This window comes from Canis lupus, chromosome 11, assembly GCF_003254725.2.
Source record: "Canis lupus dingo isolate Sandy chromosome 11, ASM325472v2, whole genome shotgun sequence".
Classification (NCBI taxonomy): Eukaryota; Metazoa; Chordata; class Mammalia; order Carnivora; family Canidae; genus Canis; species Canis lupus.
This window is the reverse complement of record NC_064253.1, coordinates 42,548,846-42,560,217: the sequence shown is the minus strand read 5'-3', so window position 1 is coordinate 42,560,217 and position 11,372 is coordinate 42,548,846. Positions and strand designations below refer to the sequence as shown.

The 11,372-nt window shown below is 37.4% G+C and overlaps 1 pseudogene; it reads left to right on the top strand.

Annotated features, from left to right (window-relative positions):
- Nucleotides 1–1,080: 1,080 nt before the first annotated feature.
- LOC112650382 (tubulin alpha-1A chain-like) lies at nt 1,081–2,518 on the top strand (annotated as a pseudogene).
- The last annotated feature ends 8,854 nt before the right edge of the window (nt 2,519–11,372 follow it).

Here is an 11,372-nt window from a genome sequence, read left to right as displayed (position 1 = left end):
ACATACCTGACAGACACAAATGCTTTCACACAGGAAATCAAACACTCTATAATGAAAAACAAATTCTACACAAATACGAAAGTTAAACAGGAGAAAATACTCCCAAACTAATTAAAAAAAAAAAAAAAAAAAACACAGGAAAAACATGACATGAACACAATACATTAAGAGAAAGAAAATTATAGACCAATACCCCTATGCACAAAGATTAACTCATACTCTCAATAAATAGTAAACTGAATTCAACAAAGTATAATAGTATAAAATGTTATCAAGTGACATTTACTCCCAGAATGCAAGGTTGGTTTAACATTAAAGAAAATAAAAAACCTTCACTCTATAATTCACCAACAGAATAAAGTAGAAAACCCTCTTGAAATGTTTGGTGCATTAAAAATCAGTTGACAAAATTCAACTCCTACTCATAATAAAATTTTCAGTAGACTAGGAATGGAAGAAAATTTCGATAATCTGGAAAAGGATTTCTATGAAAAATAAAGATCAGATATTTTCCACCTATGATAGGAAAGAAAGCAAAAAATACACTCTTACCACTTGTATTTATTATATTGGAATTCCTATTCAGTGCAATAGGGAAAATAAAAGGCATAAAGCTTGTAAAGGAAAAAATAAAACTACAATTGTGCATAAATGATATAGTAGTTTACATAGAAAATCTTCAAGAATATATAAAACAATTACTAGAATAAATGAATTCATGAAGATCATGGAATCCTAGGTCAACACACAAAAACCAATTGTACTTCTACATAGCAATAGCAAACAACTGAAAAATGAAAACTTTTTTTAAAGATTTATTTTATTTATTTTAGAGAGAGAGAGTGCAAGCAAGGGGAGAGGCAGAGGGAGAGAATCTTCAAGCAGACTTCCTGTTGAGCATGAGCCCAATGCAGGGATCAGTTCCACAACCCATGAGATCATGACCTGAGCTGAAACCAAGAGTCTGGTGCCCCAGAAAAATAATGACCTTCATTATCTCATTTATAACAGCTTTAAACATTAATACTTAAAATTAATTTCAAAAATATATAGGGGCGAGGTTCTCTTACATGCACCACCTAAGAGTCGTGCTGTAAGAAGCAACAACCTCTCCTCTTCTCCGCCATCCACCTGGCAGCCGCCAAGCAGCAACCATGCATGAGTGTATATCGATCCACGTTGGCCAGGCAGATGTCCAGATCGGCAATGCCTGCTGGGAGCTCTATTGCCTGGAACACGGCATTCAGCCCAATGGCCAGATGCCAAGTGACAAGACCACTGGGGGAGGAGATGACTCCTATCAACACCTTCTTCAGTGAGATGGGCACTGGCAAGCATGTGCCCAGGGCAGTGTTTGTAGACCTGGAGCCCACAGTCATTGATGAAGTTCACACTGGTACCTACCACCAGCTTTTCCACCCTGAGCAGCTCATCACAGGCAAGAAAGATGCTGCCAATAACTATGCCCAAGGGCACTACACCATTGGCAAGGAGATCATTGACCTTGTCTTGGACTGAATTCGGAAACTGGCTGACCAGTGCACAGGTCTTCAGGGCTTCTTGGTTTTCCACACCTTTGGAGGGGAAACCAGTTCTGGGTTCACTTCCCTGCTGATGGAATGTCTCTCTGTCGATTATGGCAAGAAGTCCAAGCTAGAGTTCTCCATCTACCCTGCCCCCCCAGGTGTCCACAGCTGTAGTAGAGCCCTACAACTCCATCCTCACCACCCACACCACCCTGGAGCACTCTGATTGTGCCTTCATGGTAGACAATGAGGCCATCTATGACATCTGTCGTAGAAACCTCGATATTGAGTGCCCAACCTACACTAATCTAAACTGGTTGATAGGTCAAATTGTGTCCTCCATCACTGATTCCCTCAGATTTGATGGAGCCCTGAATGTGGATCTGACTGAGTTCCAGACCAACCTGGTGCCCTTTCCCTGCATCCACGTCCCTCTGGCCACATATGCCCCTGTCATCTCTGCTGAGAAAGCCTACCATGAACAGTTTTCTGTAGCAGAGATCACCAATGCATGCTTTGAGCCAGCCAACCAGATGGTGAAATGTGACCCTCGACATGGTAAATACATGGCTTGCTGCCTGTTGTACCATGGCGACGTGGTTCCCAAAGATGTCAATACTGCCATTGCCACCATCAAGACCAAGCGTACCATCCAGTTTGTGGACTGGTGCCCCACTGGCTTCAAAGTGGGTATTAACTACCAGCCTCCCACTGTGGTACCCGGTGGAGACCTGGCCAAAGTACAGCGAGTTGTGTGCATGCTGAGCAACACCACAGCCATTGCTGAGGCCTGGGCTCGCCTGGACCACAAGTTTGACCTGATGTATGTCAATCATGCCTTTGCTCACTGGTATGTGGTTGAGGGCATGGAGGAAGGAGAGTTTTCTGAGGCCTGTGAGGACATGGCTGCCCTGGAGAAGGATTATGAGGAAGTTGGTGTGGATTCTGTTGAAGGAGAGGGTGAAGAAGAAGGAGAGGAATACTAAAATTAAAAATGTAAGAAAGGCGCCGCATTTACAGGGAAGCTTATTCTGTTTTGAACATTAAAAAGTTGTGCTCTGATCAGTTAATTTGTATGTAGCAGTGTATATACTCTCATATACAATTACTGACCTATGCTTTAAAAAAAACACTTTGTTACAGACCCAAGCTGTCCATTTCTCTGATGGGTTTGAGTAAAGTATTCCCTGTCTTAAATGGAAAAAAAAAAAAAAATATATATATATATATAGGCGCTGAGTGGCTCAGTCAGTTGAGCGTCCAACTCTTGACTTTGGCTCAGGTCATTGTCTCAGGGTCATGCAGACTCAGCAGGGAGTTTGCCTGAAGATTTTCTCCCCTCTCCTTCTGCTCCTCCTCCACATTTGCACACATTCTCTCTCTTTCTCAAAGAATTTTTTAAAAATACACAAATGAAAGTCTTCAATAGTGTAAACTGTACATTACTGGACTCAATTAAAGACCTAAATAAATGATCATGATTTAGATCAAAAGATTCCATATTATAAATATGTCAATATTCTACAAATTATCTATAGATATCTTATAATCACAATCCAAATTAATAGGCCATTTTGCCAAATGGTCAAGTTGGTTCTAAATTGCATTATGGAGAACAATCTGTACTAGTCCAAATAAACTTGTTCAAAAATAGTGTTGGAAATATCAGAGAGGGAGACAGAACATAAGAGACTCCTAACTCTAGAAAACGAACAAGGGGTGGTGGAAAGGGAGGTGGGCGGGGGGTGGGGGTGACAGGGTGACAGGTACTGAGGGGAGCACTTGATGGGATGAGCACTGGGTGTTATGCTATATGTTGGCATATTGAACTCCAATAAAAAAAATAGTGTTGGAAGATTACTTCCTGATTATAAGGTTTACTATAAAGTTACAGTAATCAAGATGTGTTACATAAAAAAAATACACATAGATCAATGAAATAGAGAGTTCAGGGGAAAACACAAAAATATTAAATTTCCAACAAATGCTCTGAGGCTACTCAATGGGGAAAAAAAGATCCTTTTTAATGGTAGAGGAATAACCTGGTAAATACAAAGAAAAATGAACCCTGACTCCTACCTCACACTACACCTAAGACTTAATTCAAGATGGATCATAGAGATAAATATAAAAGGTAAAACTGTAAATCTCCTAGAAGAAAATCTGGAAGATGATTGTTGCAACTCTGATAGGCAGATATATTGAGAAGCTATTTTTTAAAACCCAATAAATATGAAAAAGAAAACTGTTAAATCAGACTCTCTCAAAGTTAGAGATTTCTGGTTACCAAGAGATATAATTAAAATATAAAGTCAAGCCAGATTGGAAGAAGATATTTGTTACAAATAATATCTGACAAAATATTTGAATCTAGGATAAAGAAATTCCTATAAATAAAAAAATACAATCCACTGTGTAAAAACTTGGACTAAGGCTTAAACAGACACTTTTCCAAATGATTTTACTTTAAGCTTATTAAAAGGGCATTCAACATCATTTTCATTGGACAGAAAGTCAGTTAAATCACAATATGATACTTACTGTTTTATATGCATGAAAATGGTTATAATCAAAAAGACAAACAAGATCAAAATTTGGCAAAAATGTGTAGCAACTAGAACTTTTTGCTATTGGTAGTGAGGTTTGAAAATGGTTTAACTACTTTGGAAAATTGTTTGGTACTTTCTTATAAAGTTAAACATACCTACCTTATGACCAAGAAATTCTTATCTAAATATTTACTCAAAAGTAACCAAAGCAGATGTCCTCAGAAAGACTTGTATGAGAGTTTTCATAGCAATTTTATTTCTAATAACCCCAAACTTGAAAGAATTCAAATGTCCATCAACAGTGGAAATGGAAAAGCAAATTAGAACATATTCAACAGAATATTACACTAAAAAAAATAATGCTCTGATACAAACAACACAGAGATGACTATCGAAATCATATTGAGCAAAAGAAACCAGACACAAGAATATCATTCCATTTAAGGAATATTCAGGAATGCTCAAAACTAACCAATGGTGACAGAAATCACAACAGTGGTAGTCTACAAGGGGGAGAATGATTGGAAGGAGGTATAGGGAAACTTTCTCAGGTGATGGAAAAGTATTATATCTATTATTTGAAGATTTTTTTACTTATTTGAAAGAGAGAGAGAGAGCATGTATTATTTGGGGGGAGGTGTCTAGGGAGAGGGAAAGAATCCTCAAACAGACTCCCTACTGAGCATGGGGAGCAGGGATTGATTGATTGATCCTGGAATCCTGAGATCATAACCTGAGCTGAAATCAAGAGCTGGCCACTTAACTGAAATATCCAGGTGCCCCAAAAAGTATTATATCTTGATTAAAGTTGTGGTTATACAAGTGTACACATTTACCACATTTTTTGAATTGTATACTTACTCTCTGTATTCCCCCTCAATCTTTTAATTTATGAGAAAAAATAGTAACCTGCTTCTGATACTCTACTCAACAAATTGAAAACTGGTACAAAGACTCTGAAAATTCATTTGGCAACCATACTGAAGCTGAACATATTCATGTACATAGATCTGGCAATTCCATTCCCAGGCATATAACCTGTAGAAAGGAGTCAAAATGCTCACCAAATACATGTACACATTTTTCACATTATTCATAATATCCCAAGCTCAAAACAATTCCAAGGCCTACCCAACAATTGGATGGATAAATTGTGGTGTACTCATATAATGATATTTTAAACATCAAGGAGAATAGAACTATTGTGAATGGATCTCATAATGTTAAGTGAAAGACAAAAAAATACATATTGTATGATTCCACTTCAAAACTAAACAAAATCAATGTCTAGTGATAAGCAGCAAGATAGTAGTTATACATAGGGGAGATTAGTGACTAAGCCATTAAGGATGCTTTTTCTTCATTGGATTCTAGTTACATAGGTACATTTACCTGTGAAAATTCACTGAGCTGTACATGAATGTTTCATGCATTTTATGTGTGTTATACTTCAATAAAAAATTTAAAAATCTGTGGTGAACCAGAGAAATACATTCCATGCTTTGGTCATGACATATCATTCAAAACTGTCATGAAACAATGTAGCATGAATTCATCTGCCTAATGATGAGTCAAAGTGATAGAAGAGAGGCGTGATTTTAAAACTCCTGTTTTCCATGTACTTCAAAAGTAAGTTTATTTTTATTTGAGCATCTGGGTATTTCAGGTGCCCCTGGGGCAAGACCAAAATTTATAGTTCTGTAGTTATATAGGCCACTTGTTTATATAGAGAATTTTATAGCTTAGTTCTCCAGGCTTATGTCAGTATTGTTATTGGTGTTTTCTCTCTTAATTACCCTCCGGGACTTCAGTGTGCACACAGATGTCAATTCAGATGGGCCAGCGTGTATCTTTCTGGAAGCAATGGACTCTGAGTTTTAACCAGATGGTTGAGGCAAGTTCCCTTAAGGCCAAGCTCATTTTAAACTTTGTCTATGGATTTAATTTGTGAAGAGGGTTCCATTTTCAATGCCTAATATCATTTACCCAGTCATTAGCTCATTATATTCCTTTCTTAAAACATTTCTTTTTAATTTCATGATAAATGCCTAGTATAAGTACAAACTTTTTTTTTCTTTTTAGGAATTTACTATAGGGCAAGCACTGTTGTCAATCTTTTATATGTAATTCATCTAATAGTTACAATTAATCTATGCAATAGGAATGATTAAAATTATCCTCATTTAGATTTTAAAAAATGAAGCACAGAGAAGTTAAAAAAAAAAAAAAAAAGAAAAGAAAGAAAGAAAGAAACTTCACCAAGGTGACATGAAAGATAGACTTAACACCAGGAAGGCAAGTTCCAATGTGTCTGCTCTCAACATTAAATAATTCATAAGGCAAGGGTTAAGCATTTGTAAATGTGCAGAAAATGCACTGAATTCTCAACTTCCATTGCTGCAAATTTGTATTCCACCTTGATCAACTTATTTATATATGCAAAAGTCTCAGATTCCTTACATATAGCCTAGACAATAACAGTACCTAAATAATAGCATCAGCTTAAAGATTACATAAGATAATTCATGCAAACATTTCATCCAGGCCTGGAATATATCAAGAACTTAATAAATATTAACCATTATCCTCATTTATAATATTATATTATTGTTACTGGGAATAAAAACCTCTGCATTACTTATAAAAGAGGCAGCTAGAAATTTGAGTATGGAGCCCGACCAAAATGTCCTGAGGCATTAAAATATAATAAACACTGTGGCTGGGTTTCTGGTTTTAAAGTTCACCTACCACCAGACCATTGGCTGCCAACAGAACCTTGGAAACATTTAGTCCTGTGCATCCAGGTCCTCTAACCACCATCCTTGTGATGACACACCAACAAAATGGAAAATCTCAAGGATCTTTTACCAGAGTTGTGTTTTTTTTTTTTAACTTTTGTCCTTTGGATTATTTTTCAACTTCACAGAAATTAAAGACAAAGTACTATTGTCACAATTTAAATCCCACCTTCTGCACAGATAATTCAACATGTAAACTTATGTGTAAACATGACATCCTGACTCTTCTTTCCTATTAACTTTACTTCGTTGAAAAAAAGTAAACACACGTCAACTTTTTCTTTGGATTAAAAGTAGGTGACACTGTGAACTCACTTTTAAATGATGTGCCCTTGAAAATTTTTCAGCCAACTTCACAGTGAATATAAACGGGACTATTAGTAACTCTGGTGTATGGCTAGACAAAACCTGGAATTTACCTTGCAGGCTCAAGAGCCCACTACACACTAGCTATCAAAAAGCAATGGCAACGGTATGGATAGTTAACATTTTCTTCTTGCTGCCTTTTCCCTCCTGTTATTTTAAATTTCACTGAAAAGGGTAGTAAGGCAGGTAAATATACTTTCTTTTAAATATGTTCTTCAAATAGTTGCCATGAATAGTGTCAAAAATGGTATTCTTTACTCTTCTACAGAACTTGGTATCACAAAAGAAACCTCAGTGTTTTTATTATTGTGATTAATATTAGTATCAGCTGTTGAGTATATGTAATACTCCAGAATCTGTATTATAGGTCTACTTTATACACTTTAATATACATTCCCCATAACCTGAATAGGTTATTATCATCAAACATCTGAAGTAACTAATACTCAGAAAAGATGTGTGACTTTCTCAGATTGCATCAAAGTTAACTGGAAGAAGTGGGATGTCGACCTAGAACACTCTGATTTCAGAGAATGTTTACCTTTCACACTAATAATCTCGTCTAAATTCCTTAAAACTGAAAAAAATAAATAAATTCCTTAAAACTGAAGTTTAAGTATCAATCATGTTGTTTGCATTAGAAAAAGGGGCTTCTAATTTTGACCAATATGGTAATAAGCAGATTCCTGTTTTTCTCTCCTCCTCCATTTGTCATTGTCCTTTGATCAAGTTGAGTGTAATTCTCTTTCTTCTTCCTTACAGCCCCAAGGGAGTATTACCAACTTGGGCTACCAGACCAGTACTGTGTCATACATTATTGCTAAATGATTTAATCAATGGTATTAATCTACCTTTATGCTACAGTCTGTGTCTCATGGAAAGGAAAAAGGAGAAAAGAGAAAGGAGAAACGAGGAAGGGAAGGAGGGAGGGAGGGAGGGAGGGAGGGAGGAAGGAAGGAAGGAAGGAAGGAAGGAAGGAAGGAAGGAAGGAAGGAAGGAAGGAAGGGAGGAAGGAAGGAAGGAAAAAGAGAAAGAAAGAGAGGAGGAGGGAGGAAAAAGTCAGTTAACTGAGCTAACTTTTTTTTAATCAGTTGCTTTGAATACAACAGGAAGGAAGCCATAAGTGAGAGGCTACCCCCGAGGAACATTATGTGGATATGAAGATAAAGGAAAGCTACAGAAAAAAGGACTACACTTTTGGATTATATAAGTTTTACTACGATATCCTTCAACAAGATTGGGAATTCAGGAAAAATGATCAAGAGATTAATGATATGGTAGTGAGTTCACATTTGGATATGCTGATTTTGAGATGCCTATGGGGCATTCAACAGGGTGGGAGTCCAATACATTTTGGAGCTTAGAATGTACATCAACATAAGTTATGTCTGAAAGAAGTAAACTGAGAATCGTTATCCCCAGAATACTACTGAAAGCTGGGGAGTAGATAACATGGTCCAGATAGAGGGAAAAGCAGAAAAGTTAAGAGCAGTGAGAGTTAAAATCTAAATATCTCATCTCCTGTTACAGAGTGCTTTCCACCAAGCTTTTCAAAGGAAATCTTTTTCTAAGACTAAGGCAAAGAATATACTAAATATTAAATGATTAATGATGGAATCTTCATTAGTGATGGAATCCGTGAGTAGCCAGCCAGACTTCAAAATATACGGCCCCTCCCTGCCATTGACTTTTATGCCAGCTAATCATCCCTCCTGCTCTATTTTTCTCCATAATATGTATCACCATCTGATGTACTACATATTTTACATAGTGCTTTTGTTGTCTACATTTCCCCATTTGAATAAGATTATAAAAGAATTTGTTTCTACCTTGTTCACTGCTTAAAACATGGTAGGTGTTCACTAAATATTTGTTATAAATTTTATAAAAAAAAGGAAAAAAAATTCTCTCTACCCTTGGGTGGCAGGGAGTACTGAAATGTCGTGTTAGGATTTAGCGAAACCAGTTTGTCCTGTTTCACTTCAACTAAAGTGTTAGGAAGGAGATAAACTGTAGAAGCAGTTAAACCACATCTTATTAACATTGAAACATACAGTCAAAAGTCATTCTATTACACAGTTTCTTTATTCTAATAGAGAAGCTATCAGAACATAGATAAAGAGAATTAACCAGCTTGTAATTAGACTTCTGGGACACTAAAGGATAACAGTTTCAGTTTCAACAGCCTAGACTGAATGCATTAAATATACCGTATTACATTGACAAAATGAAAAAAAATGGCATTAGCATGCACTTAAGCAGTACATGTTTGTTAAGAATTTGCCTGTTCAGTGGTGGTACAAGCTGGTTTACAGAGCACTTCTGCAAAATATCCCATCATAATGCATAGCACGGAGAGCAGACGTTCCTTGACGGAACTTGCATTGTAGAAGCAATGCTTCTAATCGGTGATTATCCATGATATTGACCCATGGTGCTGAAATGTTCAGAAGCTGTTTCAGGTAATTCTAACACATTGATTGATTGTGGATGATTTGGTCTTTCAGTTCAATACAGTTTTCTTTGAAGGGTGCTCCCTGGGTTTGAGGATAATCAGACCATATTTTCTGACCTCATCACTCTCAAGGATTCATTCAGTGATCATTTCCTCTCCAACCTCAGAGCCCCAGGATCATACTCCCAGCAGCTTCAGACATGTATCCAAAGGCATTTCCAGAGTAACAACCATTCAGAGAATACCCACAAAGAGCTCAGAATGTTAGATTCCTCTCAGGTGGCTGAGAATGTACTGACATTGGGTCAGTAGAGCCACACGTCCACCACGCCACAGTTGCCAACCCTGCCCAGGCCATCAGTGCCCTGTCTTTCCATGCTTCCGTTTTGCCACCCACAGAGAAGCCAAATTTGTTGCCATGTTCTACAAAGCCCTATGTGGTCACATCTGGATTTCTCCCATCTAAACCTCCTACAACAAAAGGTACTTAGGACAGGCACTTCCAGCCTTCTTACTGTTTTTCAAATTTGAAGAATTGCATTCTTGTTTCAGACATTTCTACATCTCTTGTTCCTCCTCCCTGAATAATTAAGATTCCTACTACCTATTGTCCAATAGATCACATTGCATAAAATTACTCTTTACCTATCACTATTGCCTTGCCTTCTGTGCCCTATCCCTGAATCAACCAATCTCACAGGACGATGTCTTTCATCTGCTGCTTCCTAGGAAGGAAAGAAGAGAAGAAAGAGAAAAAAGGGAGGGAGAGATAGAAGGAAGTAAAGAAGAAAGGAGGGTAGAATCATTCCTTTTTGAGACTAATACTTAAATATTGTGTATTAATACATACACATTATATTGATATTCACATTAAAATTATGTAAACATTTATTCATAAGCCACAAAGTACACTAGAATTTTTCTTACAAAAGTCTTTTAAAATTTTTATTCACTTACTTTCAGAGAGAGAGAAAGAACCCATGTTCATGCCCATGAGTGGAAGGAGGAACAGAGGGAGAGGGAAACAAGCAGACTCCCCACTGAGTGGGAAGCCCTAAGATGTGGGGCTCAATCTCACAACCCTGAGATCATGACTTGAACTGAAATCAAGAGTCACTTAACCAACTGGCCACCCCAGCATCCCTATAAATTCCCTTTTCTTGGATATAATAATTGTCTGATTTCCTGTTTCCTTAATTTTCTATGTATTTATCTCCACTTATCCCAACCTCTCCAACAGAACATGGAGACTTATTTCCACTTGGTCAACACTTGGGAACATTTCCTCCCCTTTGGAACATCCACCATCAGTGGAATCTTTCCACATCCAGATAGGACTGCTTTCTTTCCAGACCTTCCACACAGTCATTATTCTTGGAGTTCTTGCTTTAGAATCACATTATAAATTCCCTTTTTTCTTCTTTGTTGGACTCCTGTTTATTGAACCAGCTCCCATGGAATTTACATTAAAATTCTAGCTTTTAAGATTTTATTTATTCATGAGAGAGAGAAAGAGAAAGAGAGAGAGAGAGAGAGAGAGGCAGGCAGAGACACAGGCAGAGGGAGAAGCAGGCTCCATGCAGGGAGCACGATATGGGACTCAATCCTGGGTCTCCAGGATCAGGCCCTGGGCTGAAGGTGGTGCTAAACCGCTGAGCCACCTGGGCTGCCCAATTCT